The sequence below is a fragment of the Rhodnius prolixus genome, unplaced genomic scaffold (assembly GCF_049639745.1).
Source record: "Rhodnius prolixus isolate KJV_2025 unplaced genomic scaffold, Rpr scaffold_13, whole genome shotgun sequence".
NCBI classification, from domain to species: domain Eukaryota; kingdom Metazoa; phylum Arthropoda; class Insecta; order Hemiptera; family Reduviidae; genus Rhodnius; species Rhodnius prolixus.
In genome coordinates this window covers 11967038-11986438 of record NW_027411583.1, presented here as the reverse complement: position 1 = coordinate 11986438, position 19401 = coordinate 11967038, and the positions used below count along the sequence as shown (strand labels likewise).

The 19401-nt window shown below is 36.2% G+C and overlaps 1 protein-coding gene across 2 annotated transcripts in view; it reads left to right on the top strand.

Moving 5' to 3' along the window:
• The window catches only part of LOC141448148 (uncharacterized), a 195160-nt gene that overhangs the window by 58282 nt on the left and 117477 nt on the right, over window positions 1-19401 (top strand). Inside the window, exons 3-4 of one of the 2 annotated variants that reach the window (XM_074116271.1) lie at window positions 7902-7951; window positions 18078-18180. The gene's annotated coding sequence lies outside the window, so the exon portion shown is untranslated. The remainder of the gene's footprint in view (window positions 1-7901; window positions 7952-18077; window positions 18181-19401) is intronic. The other variant, XM_074116270.1, reaches the window with a different exon arrangement.

Here is a 19401-nt window from a genome sequence, read left to right as displayed (position 1 = left end):
ATCTGTTGATTGTATATAAAACATTAGTGTAAAATAGTGACAGTGAATATAATAAGGTGTTAGAATAAAAAAAATATTATCAAAAATATATAATGTCGGCCTTCGACGCGCATCGAAAAGTCAAAACCAAATACAGGAGATCGTATACGGTTGGAAAGGGCTTCTCAAGAACAATCGAATGGTAATAATAAAACACCATATGACCGCGTCAAGCTGTGCCTAGGAACGTAAAAGAATGAATATGGCCGAGCGGATCAACGACGTGTCCAGTACATCTCTGCAGCTAGGGCGGTTGAAATTATGCAAGTGGATGATGAAATCGCTTTTACATCGACAACGGTCTGTATAGGCATAGATTGTGTTCGATCGTCGATTTGTTTCCTTGATTTCATCCTAAATACATAAATAAAAATATTTTATATAAAAAATATCCATGACACAGCCATAGTTTTTTTATGCAAGTTTTTATTTTGAAATTAAATGTATCGTATTTAAGGCAACTGAAATTCAGTTAAAACCGGAAGCCAGGAGATAACACGAAAAGTCGTATTTTTAGGAGTTGATAAAAGCGGAAGTTCTGAATGATTGTTTAGGAAAAGTAAAAATTGCAAGTTTTCATTTTTTTTTTATTTTTGTTAGAATAAGGATTTTGAGGCACATGGTTGATCCCTAGTAGCGTGGTAATGTCCTGCATCAGGAATTGGCCCCCCCACAAAAAAAAAAAAACAGATGTAAAGCTTTCTCATACATCAACAGATAAACAAACAGAAAATAGAAAAAATATGAACTGTGTGGAATGTTAAATCAAGAAATACGATAAAAAAAAAAAAGTTTATATCATAGAGGCTGTGGATCTTTTTTGTTTTATTTTAACCGCTGTCCAGCAGTCGTGGTGGTGGGGATGGGGGACTCAGGAGATTACAAAATATCTACCTAAATATTTTCTCCTCTGTAGCAAACAGTTCCCAGATGTTCCTGGCCGATAGATGATACTCATCCTGCTGGAGAGTAGCCTGTGCTATTTTTTTGTTTTTTTTTTTATTGGCATTCCAAATTTTATTATTTTACTGGCGATGGAGAGGAGGAAGTAGGAGGGGGATGTTGTTTTGTACAGCCACACTTTGGCAGTAAAGATTAAACATGGCCGGCGTTGTTTGCCAGCTTTGTAGATACGTATGATGAAATTGTGGAATAATATTCTGTCTGGGATTTAATGCATCTGTTGTTTGTTGATGATACCAGAGATGGTACACTGTAATCCAGCTTTAGAGTGTATTCTTTTTTTCAGGGATCTTAGCGTCCCTGCAGAATGTTGGCACCCAATGTATACCTGAAGGAATGAAAACAATGTATCCGGTACTGAAGGAAGTATAATTTTAGAAGCGACAGTCAGGAATGGAAGCTACTGACACAGCTGGCTGGAAAACTGTACAACATTCTTTAGTTTTCCGGCAATGATATTGTGGGGAAAAAAGCTTAAAAAGAAAAAGGAAGAAAGAGCCTTAGGTTTTTCCTTTTTCACACTTTTCAACTTCGATGAGTTTAAAGGAAAGCGAAAAATTCTATTCTAAGTAACTTAATTCGGAACCTCTCCAAGGACAGAATGATCCAGACAAATGATTATGTCAGAAACTTTACCACCAAAGATGAGTATCAAGAGGGAATGAAGCAGAGAATCCGCCTATTCTGATCAGGCACTTGGAAAGAAATTAAGGAGATCTTTTTTAGTCAGTTGCTTCCAAAACCGTAAAAGATTCTTCAAGTCGCTACAATCCATGAAGAAGTGGTTACAGCAGTTTCTGGGTTTTGACATTTTCACCCTGCTAAGACATGACACTATTTCTCTGCCACGAGCGCGCACTGAAAACTATCAATGGACACTTTTTCGAACTCCGCTCACTGGTAATTGCAATACTCCCCCCTGGTAATTGCAATACTCCCCCTTGGTAATTGCAATACTCCCTGGCAATAGAACACTCCCTGGTAATTGCAATACTACCCTGGTAATTGCAACACTCCCTGGTAATTGCAATACTCCTTGGTAATAGCAATACTCTCTAGTAATTGCGACACTCCCTGGTAATTGCAATACTCTCTAGTAATAGCAACACTCCCAGGTAATTGCAATACTCCCTGGTAATAGCAACACTCCATGGTAATAGCAACACTCCCTGGTAATTGCAATACTCTCTAGTAATTGCAACACTCCCTGGTAATTGCAATACTCTCTAGTAATAGCAACACTCCCAGGTAATTGCAATACTCCCTGGTAATAGCAACACTCCCTGGTAATTGCAATACTCTCTAATAATTGCAATAATACTCTGGGAATTGCAATACTCCCTGGTAATTGCAATACTCTCTAATAATAGCAATACTCCCTGGTAATTGCAATACTTCACTGGTAATTGCAATAATATTTCCAGGTATAGTTTTTATCATTTTTATTATTTATTTATTTTTGTATCCCACAATTCTGTGTCTGACATAAAAATATACAGAGTTTGGCGGCGTATTCTAAAGTGTTTTCTTGTTATTACCATTTCTAGCCGACATTGGTGTGAGTGCGCTCGAGTATGTGGCAGATACCACTGCCTTCTTGAGTAGACTGTTTGCTTGATATACACTGCTACCATTATATTGAATATCAGCCATATATGTTATACTGCACGTTTACTTGCTGCTCTATTCAAGTTGGGTTATTTGCTTGAATGTAAATAACAGACATGCTATTTCCGCCCCCCTCCCCCGCCAGTATTATTGTACATTTCCTGCGGCTCTAGTTTTTCTTTAATGTTCCCCGAAGAACCACTTCTCCTCCTTAATTTATCTTCAGTTCAACCGCAAAGTAAGAAGGGTTAGTGATCTCATATTCTTTTACAATTTAGTTGTGAAAGAAACGTTTTATTTGTAAAAAAGTGCAGGAGGAAATACAAAAAAAAAAAAAATTGTATCGGAAGGAAGTTAGAAACAATGATAGGAACCGGAAGAAAAGAAGGAGAAGAAGGAGGATTTAACCCGAGCGGAATATAAGCAGACGGATATGTGAGAATTGGGCGCCCACTTTTATGGCGGGAATAATAAGTTCCAGGAGCTGGCAAGTAGCAGTCAGTACAATAGACGGGCTCGTTAGCCATACAGTTATACTGTCACAGGAAGTGGAGGTGGTTTAAATTGGAATAGGAGAGAAAATTGATCCTATCTCACGTATCAAAACCAATGGTTCCTTTGGATATTCTTTTCTTTTTTTGTTTTGTTTTGTCTCTCTCACACTTCCGCTGCTGCTATAATTGAGTTTTTCACGAGGAAATGCCAATATTGAGTTTCCCAGTTTGTGAATGTGTGTTGGTCAAAAACGAAATAAAAACTCGCAAAATACCATATTACGTCACCATAAGTGGAAGTTGGAGATCAACATTTTTTTTTAACCGGAAGTAACACTTTAATGATTACATTTTTCAAGTAGGGATCTTGAGCCCAAAGAGTGATTAACCTAATCTGCCAGCTTCCCGATTCCTGCTGGCGATTCCCGAGGTTGGTGGTTGGAGAAGTGTAGGATTCCCTTAGATATTCATGCTACCACCATCAATACTATCATTTTATTAAATTTGAAGCAAGTGAGAACACCTAACCAGTTTTTTTTCATGGTGTGTCAGCTGGGATTGATGAGTTAAAAAAAATAAAGAACTGCGACCAATAGGGCTACGAATAAGTAGATCAGCTGTTAGCTCTAATTACTCTTTTTTTTCTTATTTTTTTTTAAATTAATAACAAACTGGTTAGCGCTCTTTGGATAAATTTATATAAATCTGGAATGAAGGAAACGGAGGTAGCTGAGTTGGCGAGGAAATCTCGCTATTGAAAGTTCGAATTCAGTGTAGGAAACTTGTAAAAGTTCAAACAGAAACTATGGTAGGGATTACAGGAGTATTGGAAAGAAGTCCTCGTCAGCTCTTAATTCCCAATCATCGTCACTCTGGGTGGGGGAAATTAAGAGCAAATTAGTATTTCCGCCGCACGTAATTGAAATACTTTTAAGCAAAAAAAAAAACTCTCGTATTTGATAGGTTCTTACTGGAGTAATATCACCGGATATATTGCGATCAAGAAGTATCGAGTGACCACCGGAAATAACCTCTTTAAGGACAACTGAGTCCAAAGTGGTTTCCTTCTTCTTGCTGGCCCCGTTCTAGTTCACTAATTTCCTTAAAACTTCCAACACTTGATTCTCTTGTAATCGTTCACCCCCCCCCCCGCAACACTACGATCTAAGCCCACTGGTTCCTATTTAACACCCAAAGATCCCGAGATTATGCCCAAGTGCTCCTTAATATTAGGCTAAAGCAGGCGGTGTTAAAACTGGCGGCCCCCCGAGGTAATTTCTTGTGGCCCCCCCTCGATGGACTGAAATAAAATTGAAAATAGAAAAAAAAGTTTTTACGAAGGAAATAGCGCTTAGGGGAGGGGGAGATCGAGGCAATCTCCGGGTACACACAATTCACCAGTTTCCGTTAACTTACTGAAGACGAGTATACACGTGGTCCAGGGCCCTTTCCTCGGGGAGCCTGTAAAAACGCAGAGACTACTTCCGGCGACGTTTGGAAGCGATGTGGTCTGCCACTCTCCCTGGAATTCCAGAATGATCCCGTTTTAAAAGAAGAAGTAGAAATTCCCTCAAAATATATTTTTATTTAGATGAGATGGTAACCCCCCACACTAGACTAAAAAGAACAAAACTAAACAGACGCTATCGACTACTTAAAAGACTCTTAGACGATAGATCAAAACTCTCTCTCTGGACAACAAAAGACTGATTTATACTTCTATTTTGAAACCCATCTGGACGTATGGAATAGAGCTGTGGGGTTCAACCAAACGCTCCAATCTCCAAAGGATTCAATCTCTACAATCTAAAATACTTCGAACTATTGTAAACGCTCCATTTTATGTCTCCACACTGACCTTAACATTTCTTTTACCACTCAAGTTGCTAAAACACGATACAGAAAACTCCTCTTCAGCCTGCAATCTCATATAAATCCCTCTAGCTCAAAATCTTTCTTCAAGAACTCTTTCCTGACAACACGGACAAGTTCAGCAACATTTTCATCCATTTTGTAAAGAAATAAAATCTAGCCAGGAATACGTATAATGCTCTAAATACTCATATAAGAGTTTATATTTAGTGATGTATATTGTTAGTTATAAATTCTAACTTTCTAGCTAACAACGTCAAAAAAAAACAAGTCGAAACGTTAAAGAATGACGTGGAAATAGAATATATAAATAGGGACCAGTAAGGAGGGACGGGAGGTTTATTCAAACAACGATATCGTTTCCAAAACCGGGAAACTCTTGAACAACAAACAGTAATTCTAAGGTTAAAATAGAATTAATAGTTTGGGCGGATCTTGTTAGGCGGTGAATTTGAACTAAAAACCACACAAAATCGCTCCCACAATAACCCATACATCTGATTGCATGTCTTTTATTTTTTTGGTTGTCGCAGATTAATGACGTGGGACATTTTAACAGCTGTCTACTAAAGTCTGGACCGCGCGCTTTTTTTTTTTTTTTAAGATTTAATATAATTGAGACAGGCATGAGGTAGGAACTCCCGCCGAGAATGTGACGTATAGAGTTATTTGGTAATAATTGTTACAATATTATTCGAGAGAGAGAGATAAATATATTTTTTGGGAGGATTTCTTTTTCAGTTTTAAGTTTTTATTCTGTAAAAAATAATAATAAAAAAAACGTTTCGATGGAACTGACGCAACAGCAGGGATTTCCGGTTTGTATACTGTTACGAAACTACAGACTTTTTTGTCTGTTACTCTACTATTTATGCGCACAATAAATTCTCAGCATTTGGTTGCGATTGTGGTGAGATTTATTCGCAGTAATTCTGAAAATTACTTCACGATTGCAATACCACAGGAAAACCCCAGCGTTCATTTGAAAATCCCTCAACCGGAAGGGGGGCATTTTCCGAATGGGGGAGGGGGATTTCAGCAGAAAATTGGATCCAGTGTCCTTGAATCAGATCTTAGTCTCTCATCTTTTGAAGCATATATAATATGCATGCTGAAATAGTAAAATAGAAACCGCGTATTAAAATGCACGAAGTCTTATCACTATTATACAGGGTGATCCATTTAAAACGCACCAATCGCTAATAACATTTTAGGAAAGCGGAATTTCTAAAAAAAACCCACGAACTAAACTATATGTTCTTTTTTTGGTCTAGTTTTCAAATTTTCCACCCCCGATGCTGTATCTTCATTTTTGGCGGCGTTACGGGCAAAAAACCCGATTGGGGTTTCATGAGGACCACTGGTTTTGACAATGATTATGAAAACTACATAAAAAGTTGTGAAAAATGACGTTGACCCCGTTTCGATATCCCTAATATTAGTCGAGATATTTTAGATCAAAGTTACAATTTTATCTATTCGTGAACGGTTTTCAATATTAATTTTCCACCTGAAATACACGCGTTTTGGGAGGTCCTCTGACTGCAAAAATATTATTGGTGATGCTTTAGTAAAAAAATAATAATAATTGAAGATTTTAAAACATGTAGTGTAATGTAATGGTTGTGGGTGAATCAGGATAAATTTATTTTATCATCAAATAAAAGCAATCATCACATCATTTCAATGTGCCCAGTATGCAAGACTTCTTCTATCGAAAACCGTTCACGAATAGATAAATTGTAACTTTGATCTTAAATATCTCGACAAATATTAGGGATATCGAAACGGGGTCAACGTCATTTTTCACAACTTTTTATGTAGTTTTCATAACCATTGTCAAAACCAGTAGTCCTTATGGAACCTCAAACAGGTTTCTTGGCCGTAACTCCGCCAAAAATGAAGAAACAACATCGGGAGTGGAAAATTTGAAAACTAGACCAAAAAGAACATATAGTTTACTTCGTGGGTTTTTTCGAAATTCCGCTTTCCTAAAAAGTTTATTAGAGATTGGTGCGTTTTAAATGGATCATCCTGTATATTAGCTATAGTATAAATGACCATAAAATAAATGAGTTGCACAAAAATTGTGAATTTGAAAGAACGATTTCCATACACAGAAAGGACGATTACCCTCTTTGAAAATTCTCTTGTTTTCTTTAAATTTGTAAAAATAACTAATATTTATGGATCAATAAAATGAAAAAAATAATAATAACTGAAACTTTTTTGCAAGAAAAATTAGTTTCAAGGCAGCACTGAGTTTGAAGATAGAGTCAGGCTTCCATCTTTGAAAATTGATTTTTAGGTTAGGTTAAGTTAGGTTAGGTTAGGTTAGGTTAGGTTAGGTTAGGTTAGGTTAGGTTAGGTTAGGTTAAGTTAGGTTAGGTTAGGTTAGGTTAGGTTAGGTTAAGTTAGGTTAGGTTAGGTTAGGTTAGGTTAGGTTAGGTTAGGTTAGGTTAGGTTAGGTTAAGTTAGGTTAGGTTAAGTTAGGTTAGGTTAGGTTAGGTTAGGTTAGGTTAAGTTAAGTTAGGTTAGGTTTCTGGAACATAAAGGTTTCTCACCCAAAATACTTGGGTAAACATTCCAAGTCTGCAGAAAAGCTATGCTTTTACACACACACAAAAATACAAGTTAATTAGTTTGTCTAATAACATATAGAAGTTTTTTTTTTTTTTTAATTAGAGAGGGGCCCCCAACCACGAATAAAACTAACGAGCAATACCCATTGACGTCATCATACAATTTCATTTTGTCAGGATATATCACTCTAGCGAGCCTGTGGTTAAAATAAAATACCCCGCTCGAATTGGACGGAGACAGACTGAGAGACGCAGGTTCATTTCCTGTTCTTTCCTGTACGTAACTAGTAAATATATTTTTGTGTAAGTGAAAACTGAATAGTTTTTTTTTCTTCTGCTACAGATGGCGGAACTGTTGAAGTTCAATGCGTCACCCATTCTCGGACGTTATCGGTAATGTTCCGGCAATCATGCACGATACAGCTTGTTATCACCTATTTCAATCCTGTCACACTGTAACTTACTTCTTCATTTCCTGTTTTTTTGTACAATGGTTGACATTTCTTCTTTATTTTCTATTAACTTTTCACTAACTTCTAATAATATCTCATTGCTCTTCAGGTTGAGTATGTGACTTATGTCAGCTGAACATTTTTATCCAGATTCGTATCATGAGTAAAATCTGACTAAAATCGATTCATCAAAGTCGCACTTCTCATTGATTCAACTCTTGTTTCCAGTTTTTAAAGGCGTCACAATAGTCGAGCGGTTATAGGCTAGACCCGCAAAGCTAAGATGTATTGCGGTATTAGTCTAGGCCTTGGATTTTATTTAATGGTTAATATGAGAAATTTATAGTAAAGAATGTTTGGCGGTTATAAGCAAGACCCAAAAAGCTAAGATGTAATGCGGTACTAGTCTAGCCCTTGGATTTTATTTAATGGTTAATATGAGAAATTTATAGTAAAGTATGTTAGGCGGTTATAGGCTAGACCCGCAAAGCTAAGATGTATTGCGGTACTAGTCTAGCCCTTGGATTTTATTTAATGGTTAATATGAGAAATTTATAGTAAAGTATGTTAGGCGGTTATAGGCTAGACCCGCAAAGCTAAGATGTATTGCGGTACTAGTCTAGCCCTTGGATTTTATTTAATGGTTAATATGAATTTATAGTAAAGTATGTTTGCCAGTCGCTGTTTCGATTTCGCTATTTCCACAAGTAAGCGGATATAAAAACAGTATTTAATTACATAAAAAGTGTGGTGTAAAGTGTTCAGCTGGGTTACAATGTCATTAAAAATTCCAAGTTGAGCAAAATTTGAATGGTGATAATTAGAATGAGTGTAAGCGTTTTTACACCAATTAACATTAAAAATAACCCTTTAAAAGGATATTTTTTTTTGCCCTTTTGTGTGAGTTAATTTCTAGAGTTAATTCAGTAACAGCCCTTATCAAACAATGGAAAATGTGGAAATCGTTTTGTTACTGATGCTGCGATGCGGAGAGGAGAGTGGATAATGCGGGTCTGCCCCCCCACTTCCCCGCCAACCCCGCTCAAATGCCCATCTGCTACTCAAGTTACCTCTGGCCTTCTTAAACGCCCGTGGATTTCCCTCAGCTTATGAGACTGAACAAAAAGCGCAGTTCTGTGAGAGGCAGTTCAAAGTGAAGTCCAATCTCTGGTCTTTTAATTGGATTGTATTAACGTTTTCAAACATTTTATCACTTCTAGATCAGCTGGTGGAAACTCTAGTTTCCATGGTGACCGCGAAGGGGGTGAATTAATGTGAAGGGGAGAGCTAGGGTGCGCATTGTAAGACCCCCTCCGGAGTTTTCATGGGGTTGTAACGAAGAAAATTAAAAAAGAAAAATAGGTTTATTTAAAATTAAAAATAGAAATGCAGATAGCTTTTTTCTAAGCGTTCATTACGACTTCTTTTCTACTATAACTAATTGAGCTTAGCCCTTACAACAGAAAGTACTGCAATCATGCATATTTTGGAATTTGACCGGAAATATCCCCTTTTATGTACGCTAGAACAACTCCATTTCAAAGACGAAAAAAAGGCAGGTGGTTAAAAATGTATAAAAGTAAAGTAAAGTAATTGCCTATTTTTTTTAGACACGCTTTACGTCTAATTACCAAATTAGTTGTCGTGGACGGAGGCTACTAGCAAATATACTTTACTATAAATTGTTTCATATTAACGATTAGATAAAATCCAAAGGCTATACTAGTACCGCAATACATCTTAGCTTTGCGGGTCTAGCCTACAACCGCCTAACATACTTTACTATAAATTTCTCATATTAACCATTAAATAAAATCCAAGGGCTATACTAGTACCGCAATAAAGCTTAGCTTTGCGGGTCTAGCCTATAACCGCCTAACATACTTTACTATAAATTTCTCATATTAACCATTGAATAAAATCCAAGGGGTTAGACTAGTACCGCAATACATCTTAGCTTTGCGGGTCTAGCCTATAACCTCTCGGCTAGCGTGGCGCCTTTAAAAATGTATATTTCATTACTAAAAAGTCCACACCTGATCTTTTTTAGTAAAACAAAAGCAACTGTTTTGAAGAAAAACAAACAGCCGGCGCTTTAATTTCAATAAATTGGTTCCATCCGGTGTGACAGGTAATTTCCTCTCTTTTGGTTCGATTATTCTTCTTGTTTACCTTTTCTCTCCCACCTCTACAGCGTCCTGTCTTTCCTTCAGGAGACAAATTTCCTCTTTGGGGGTGGGTAACGTAAATTATGCTTATTCTTATTCAAGTAGGCGGCAACACAACAAGTTGACGAAGAACTATGCTTGGTAGTTCGAAGCTCTCTTAGATTAGAGCCTGTGGTGTCGACTCTGCCTTTAAACTGGTGAGCCTCTTACCCGTATTGTAGACAGGGTCGGCTCTAATTTGATCTTCTCTATCCTGTGGGGTTCAGACGGGGTAGCTTCCTGCCGCTCCTCCGATGCTCCTCCTGTTCCAGTTCTGACACTTCTGGTCTCACACAACACACAATTCATTCCCTGAAAGACACTCATTTCCCTAAAAGAGAAAAACAAACTATTTGAAAATAAATTGAATTTCTTATCTTCTGTCTCCTGCTTATCTTTGCAAGGCGTCTCCATTTTGTAGTCCCAACCATTTTCCAAGAAAGAATGATGTTTTGATCGCGCACGTGACTTTTCCTTTATAATAAATATCTAGGAATCTTAATTATACATTTTTCCCACACATATTTCCCTTTTTGATAACATACAAGTTTATAAAAACGTTTTTAAGAGAACCATAAACACTCACAGAATTCACAGAAATGATCTAAATAGAATTTCCCTTAAAACTGTATCTAGAAAATTTCTCCAAAAAGTGGAAAACCCCCATTCTGCTCAGTGGTACTTCCGGTATGATCGGGAATTCACAGTCGGGTCCTCTGGGAACATCAAATCGATAGATAATGATTCATCTTGTTGCGATTTTCCCTTTATTTTTATAAAGAGGCGCCACGATAGCAGAGCGGTTATAGGCTAGACCCGCAAAGCTAAGATGTATTGCGGTACTAGTCTAGCCTTTGGATTTTATTTAATGGTTAATAAGAGAAATTTATAGAAAAGTAGCTAGACCCGCAAAGCTAAGATGCATTGCGGTACTAGTCTAGCCTTTGGATTTTATTTAATGTTTAATATGAGAAATTTACAGTAAAGTATGTTAGGCGGTTATAGGCTAGACCCGCAAAGCTAAGATGTATTGCGGTACTAGTCTAGCCTTTGGATTTTATTTAATGGTTAATAAGAGAAATTTATAGAAAAGTAGCTAGACCCGCAAAGCTAAGATGCATTGCGGTACTAGTCTAGCCTTTGGATTTTATTTAATGTTTAATATGAGAAATTTACAGTAAAGTATGTTAGGCGGTTATAGGCTAGACCCGCAAAGCTAAGATGTATTGCGGTACTAGTCTAGCCTTTGGATTTTATTTAATGTTTAATATGAGAAATTTACAGTAAAGTATGTTAGGCGGTTATAGGCTAGACCCGCAAAGCTAAGATGTATTGCGGTACTAGTCTAGCCTTTGGATTTTATTTAATGGTTAATAAGAGAAATTTATAGAAAAGTAGCTAGACCCGCAAAGCTAAGATGCATTGCGGTACTAGTCTAGCCCTTGGATTTTATTTAATAGTTAATATGAGAAATTTATAGTAAAGTATGTTTGGCAGTTATAGGCTAGACCCGCAAAGCTAAGTTGTATTGCGGTACTAGTCTAGCCCTTGGATTTTATTTAATAGTTAATATGAGAAATTTATAGTAAAGTATGTTTGGCAGTTATAGGCTAGACCCGCAAAGCTAAGATGTATTGCGGTACTAGTCTAGCCTTTGGATTTTATTTAATGTTTAATATGAGAAATTTACAGTAAAGTATGTTAGGCGGTTATAGGCTAGACCCGCAAAGCTAAGATGTATTGCGGTACTAGTCTAGCCTTTGGATTTTATTTAATGGTTAATAAGAGAAATTTATAGAAAAGTAGCTAGACCCGCAAAGCTAAGATGCATTGCGGTACTAGTCTAGCCCTTGGATTTTATTTAATAGTTAATATGAGAAATTTATAGTAAAGTATGTTAGGCAGTTATAGGCTAGACCCGCAAAGCTAAGATGTATTGCGGTACTAGTCTAGGCCTTTTATTTTATTTAATGGTTAATATGAGAAATTTATAGTAAAGTATGTTTGCTAGTCGGCTCCGTCCACGTCACCTAATTTGGTAGTTGGACGTAAAGCCTCGCCTGAAAAAATAGGCGATTACTTTACTTTACTTTATTTTTAGAAAGAACCATCTGTATATTCACTTCTACGATTTATTAATAAGAGATCTTTCCAAAAGGGAAGTTATTCTGGACAAGGTAGAGCTTAAAACTTTCAGAAAATATTTACATTCCAGGAGAATATTGTAGGATGCTGGGGCTGTATCAATCAGCTCATCTCCATAATCACTTCCTCTTGTATTTGCATTCTTTATGGATATTGATCGCCTTTGCCACCAGCAGTGAACGCAGACTAATCCATGGCCGTGTGGTACACAGACAGAAGGTAACCCAGTAACAGTTAGGTCATCGAGGTCGGCCAGGGTTATGCGGTCAAATCTATATGATCACCTGGGGAAACTGGGGTGATTAGAAAAAAAAAGAGATCTGCAGTGATCAACACTATTACTCCAATTTGTATAATTAAATTTATTGTACAAGAATTTTTACTAAAAAGGTAATGTACGTCACCAATTGGAGCGTCATTGTAGTGACAAGAAACAGTTATGGAAATCGTGACCTCACAGATCCCTAGAATTAATTTTTCTTTTTTTCGTTTGTTTTGAATGTGGTTTCAATTAGAGGTCAAAATCGCTTATAAAGAGGCGTTTCAGTATGTTATACGGTTATTATAGCCGTCGAATAAAATTTACGAATACAAAATACAAAGTTGGGGGTAGTCGGTTATCGGAAGTTCAAGTGGACAGAATTGCGTTTCCGAGCTTTCTGTATTATCTAGAGAACGATGAAGGGTTTCACTTAAAGTTCGGCTAAATAAGTAAAGTGAAGTAATTGACTTTTTTTTCAGGCGGGGCTTTACGTCCCACTACCAAAGTAGGTGTCATAGACGAGGCGACTAGCAAACATACTTTACTATAATTTTCTCATATTAACCATTAAATAAAATCTAAGGGCTAGACTAGTACCGCAATACATCTTAGCTTTGCGGGTCTAGCCTATAACCGCTCTACATACTTTACTATAAATTTCTCATATTAAACATTAAATAAAATCCAAGGGCTAGACTAGTTCCGCAATACATCTTAGCTTTGCGGGTCTAGCCTATAACCGCCGAACTTACTTTAGTATAAATTTCTCATATTAACCATTAAATAAAATCTAAGGGCTAGACTAGTACCGCAATACATCTTAGCATTACGGGTCTAGCCTATAACCGCTCGGCTATCCTGGCGCCTATGTTCGATTTAATATACTGAACCTATCACTTTGTTTTAACAATTTTTTCTCTTTAATTATAAATTAATTTGAGAAAATTTACTCTCGCAAGTTGCCGAAAGAGAAAGTCGCGCGTTGTTCATCCCACCCCCCCAGGATTTCATTTTTGTTTTAATTACAAATCGATTTCCAATAATGCAAATAATTTAGAATTAATTCAAACAACATCGACTTAATTAATTATGTAGAAGCCCCCATTAATATATTTGTCAAAATAACATTACATAGTAATTAGCAGCTTGGAAACGTGGACATTATGCTGCCCAGTCCCAGAGTATGCACCGTTTGTAATTAGGCTGCTTGATATGCCCAATTTGAGACTGTATTACTGAATTATTGATTTTATCATTTCTAGTTAATGACTCTTCAATTAAGGGGACCATAATTCATGCTGGCATGGCGGCAAGAATGGCACTTTTTTGAGAGAGAATGGACTTTTAGGTGAATTTGGAGTAATCTGGATTAATTGTACGGCTGGAGGAAGGACTAGGATCGTTTCGGAAAGGAAATAGTTGAAGGAAATTTTAAGAAAAGTGGAAAATCAACTCAATAAAGATGTACTTCCTTCCGATTGCGGGATTTTGTTAGCTACAGGTTGCAGTCAACTACCCTAGTAAAGCCCAATCATGATCCCGCTATTTCCGTTATCCAATTATAATCGGAAGTGCTAGTGTTAAGATCCTCAGTGAGCGAGAAATGTGCTCTATACTGGACTTCGACTCCTTTTCGGTACTTTGGTCCAACAGTATTGTACCTAGGTATTTTGGACTCCACAGAATTCTCGAATGGCTGCACTGTAGGAGATCTTATTATCTTCTTTGTAACTTTAAGAGTCGTTTCCTCTGTATGCACGTATATTATCATGCAGTAGATTTCCTGATGTGCCTCTCTATCGTCTGTTAGTCTAAAAAAAGATATAGCTCTTTCCAAAACAGGAAAGAAAGCAGGATTTAAAATATCATTAATTTTAACTTCCAAATTTTTTTTTCAGTGCACTGCCAGCCTCCGGACAGTGTTCTCTCGTTACAGACAACACTGTCCATCACTGGGACAGTGAGCTGTAAGAAGCTCCTAGGAAGAGTAAATCTAAGGGTGAGCAGCTGGATTCGAAATCCGGGACCTCCGCCGCTAACCGCATAGCTAATCCCTTCCCTTTTCCAAATATTGATCATCATTTCTAGGTGAATGCAGTTTTTAATGCAATTCCTTTCGAGCACTAAAAATCTTATCTCAGGACAATTCGTACAGAGACAAATTTATTACCGGAAGAAAGCCTTTGGCACCCATTAACAACTCTTCTCCTGGCTAAGACGCCAGTATTATTATTATCATCTAAGTCGAGACGGGGCTGCTGGTAGCAGACACCAGACAAGAGACTGCCTACCCCTCCTGGCGGTCTACGAACAGTCTCCCCTAGTTGGAGAGACTTTCTTGAACACCCACACTATACTTCAGTCCAATTCATGTTTCTCCAAGTTATCTGATTAAATCTCCCGTAGAGAGAGAGAGACAGAGAGAGATGAGTCTGTGGTCTGATTACGTCACCTGCAGCGCCTTAATCTCCAACCAGAAACACAATTTTCTCCCACTCCAATTATTACGTCATTTTAATAGACAAATTTTCTTTTTATATACGGAATTTTTACTAAATTTCCACTTTTAATAGAAAAAAAAACCACTCTCATGACTCTCTCGTAATTATAATTCTTATTAAAATGATGTCTAAATTCAAGGAGTATAAATAATTTGGTTTATGATGTTAAAGAAAGATGGCGTCATAGTTTCAAAGTATAAAATACGAAAGCTAGTTAACGGATATATATGCTTAAAAATAAGAATACAAAATGAAATTAGAAGCTGTGATATTGATTGTTGGAGAAAACAATTGATTAAACCTAAAATACAACGTCCCACCTTTTCTACTTCACGGGAGATAGAAAGGAAGTAGATAATACGTACCTTCCTGTTTGGCGTTCCAATTTCCAGGTGTTTGCACATTCTCCTGGACGTTACGACCAATGGGTAAACAGCACGGCCAGAATGTACACAGCCGGGACTCTAAGGAACAACCCTCCGGGCGGTAATATTTGCACAAAGGGTGATATTCTAGTTAAACATCAGGAGTACTAACTTTCAATGAACCTCCATAACGATCTAGTACAATCGGTAACTCGAACAATTGCACACAGCTGGGTAACTTTCCACTGGTCGTTTGATCGCCAAAAAAAAACTATTGAAATATATAGGATGCAGTGAACTTTATCACCTATCGATTCTCACTGTTTACATTTCTAGCTTACTCTTTGACGGCCTTATTACATGTATCTTAAAGCAAAATAAAGACAATTTTCAAATTGGCAATTTTTTAGTGCAGCGTTTCCCAACCTGTGATACGCGTACCACTGGTGGTACGCGAAAAATAATCAATAATGGCGGACATAAAAAATTTAAAAAAAAAATCAAAGCATAAAAATATCATTAGAAACGTTTTTACCAATAATCCATAAAAATTATTTTAATTAATAATATTATACAGTAAAGTAGTTAATATGTACAGTAATAAGGTTAGTCTGTCTCAAGATATACGAGAAAATATAATAGCACATTTAACAGGATCAAAAATTGTCGTTCATAGAGACAAAAACCCCGAAAACACAAATGATAATTGGATTTCTAAACCCCCCTTCTATAAAGAAAATTTAGGAAAAGCTACATCATTATCCAATAAAAGATAAAGAAAATTTAATAGAATTATCATATGACAGAACTTAAATGATAGACAATATTCTCCAGCAACATCTATGTGCTTAAGTCTATAGAAGAGCTAGCAATGAAATATGAATGTATTTAAAAGTTATAGCCGATTAGAATGAATGCAAGAAAATGATTAGAGAAGGATTACGGTGATTTTAATTTCGGTTAAGCTATAAGGATGGCAGGAATATAGAGTACTGATCCATCCATTAGTTGTAAGTTTGTATGTAAATAGTTGTTTATAGTAGAGGGATGAATGTGCGAAGCGAATGTATTTATAAGTAAGAATGGAGAGTGAGTGATATTCTAGTGATAAGCACCTAGACGATGCTCTGGCGGAAGCCAATGCCAAAAAAGAAAACAACAAAAAAAACTTAAATGATAACTATGAAAAAATCTACTTAGAGACTGATTGTAATGAGTAAGCTCTATCCAAGCAACATTAAATTTAATTGGTACTTACAGGTAGTTGAATGCTTAGAAGATATTAATTTAGAAGATTTTTGGGCACAAATATAGTAATCCTAAAGAAGAACTTTGTAAATTAATTAATAAGTTTGAACAGAAAAATATGTAAAATATATAAATAATTTTTTAATTATTTAAAAAAGTTTTAAAACTAAGATCTTACACTTTACAAAGTTTTTAAAGTGAACATGAACTTGAACTCCTTTGTAACAGATACATTGTATCTCTCTATACAATTAAAGATAATAGTAACAATAAAATAACACACTCGGAATAACAAATTTCACGAAATACAATCATTTTTACGAAGTGGTACAATTTAGCATGATGTACGAGTACTACCAAGTGAGTACTACGGTGAGCCAATAAAGGCTGGGAAACGCTGGTTTAGTGAAATTCTTTGCGAATCGGACTCAAGTTTGTCAGTCCAAACACCTGCAACACTTTCTTGGAAAAATCGAATTGGAAAAGAAGCAACCGGAAGTCCAAGAAGCTGGGCTCTGTAGTTAGCGTGTACAATTTTTTTGTGTTGCGTGTTACATTCAGCTTAAGATTCCTCCTGAATATTAAGCTGTTACACCGAAACATTGAAACCAGTATTTAAAGGTTAACTTCTTAGAATTTTTGTATGTAAGAAAACTATACCGAGAAATAATTAACATATTTTGAATTATGACATCGAGACTTCCCATTCTGGTGGGCAGTACTAGAAGATAACCAACATCCATCTTCCACCCAACGATCTGACCTCACCGAGCGTTCACAGGTGTCTCTTCATAACCTACAGGAGGACATCTGGTGCTGCATCAGAGCGTGGGAGAAAAGTCTACATAGATAATTGATAAATAATTCATTGGTTAAATAATGATGATGGATCATCTGATTGTCAGAACTATTGCCGCGATCAGCATCCTCCTCGCTCTCTCTCTGTCAGCTCTCTCGGTCCACCTGACCCTGACTTCTTGGAACGTCACTGCCTACGCTATTCGCGAAAGGTGATTATACTTATCCGCGGTCATGGATATTATCTTTAATAACAGCTCTTTATTATGGTTTTTAAAAAACTGAATATTACTAGTACACTTAAATATCATGTTCAAGTATAGGACCCCAGGGTTCCCTCGTCTCACCCAACCCCCGCCACTGCCCTAAAACTAATTTCCCAAGAACAATTTTGCAAATATCAAATCGTAGAAAGCCGGAAAAGTCCGAATAATTGCAATACAGGCCATCAAAATAAACAGTATAAATGATTTTGTTGCCATTAAAAAATCTCACATAATTGGCACATTACGTCACACATTTAATAATTATTCTGTTGCAGATTGAAGTGGCAGTGAAAAAAAACAACAAAAAACAATGGCTGTTTGTAAAGAAACGTTTGCTGGTATGAGCTTGGCTGATTATTGATGCTTTTCCAAAAATTTGTAAGTAAAATGAAAAATAATAATTTTTATTTACAAATATGTTTTAGTTATCTATTTTAAAATTTATTTCAGGGGAAAAAATTATTCAAGGAATTTTTGTGGGCAATAGGGATATTTATCAGGGAAACAAAATTTTGCCAGTTGGCCCAACTGAGTTGGGTATAATACTCGTATTATGTCCATTTCGTACACGTTTAGCAAAATTCTGAATTTTGTAAATTTGAATCTTAATTATTGGAATTAAAGAAATCAGCTGTTGCAAATCAGCTGGCAAATATTATTTTTATTTTTTTTCCTCCCAAATTGGGACCTGCGCAGTACGATTAATCAGAAAAAAAATATATCGCCATTAAAATAAAATACTTAATAAATTTATTACAGTACCCAATTTTTTGCCTTGAAATATTACAGTTCAATTAGTTTTGCAGAAAAGTTTTTTTTTTCTCTGCAGTACAAGTTCTCCAGATAGTAATGCATACAACTGTGTAAACATGAAGGAAGTTTTGTAGAATTTGAAGGGTGTACTTAGGATGAAACTTTGGTGAGGATATCCCCAATAACTTAGAAAGTTCTGGGTCTATAAACTTTCAGTTACGCAAAGCTAATACATATACTTTAGTATTTAAACGGAAAATAATTTTTTTTAAAAAAAGAAGGAAATTCTATCGGAAATTAAACCATGATTTTTCTTTTAAAGGATCCTGTAGATTTATATTTTGATTTTTTTTTTGAAAAAGTATTGCGATTTGTAGAATATTTACATATGTGGGAAAAGATACAGAGAAAGAATAGAATAGGAGAAGAAGGGGAGTGAGGAAGGAAGGATGTTACAGAGAGAAATCCGTTTGAGTTTGGCAGTTGTTATCATGTTGTACCAGTTGAAGACATTCATTTGATTTAAGTAGTACACAGCTGTTTAAAGGAGTTTGTTTGTTTTTTAGGTTGCTAGGTAACGAATGTTTGTTTTTATTGTGGTTGCTAGGTTACGGATGAGTTTTTGGGGGTGCGTTGCAAAATGAAAGAATTAATGTTGGTTGATATATTTGAAAAAAAAAAAAAAAAATACATTAATTTTTAGACTAATTACTTATCAGTCTGAACATTGAGAGGACGAAAAATTTGAGCTCAAAATTTTCAGTAAGATACAAGACATAAGAAAGAAATTGTTCTTGAAGAAACTGGTTGGAAAGCGTCCCTGCAAATCTTTTGGAAGTGTCGTCA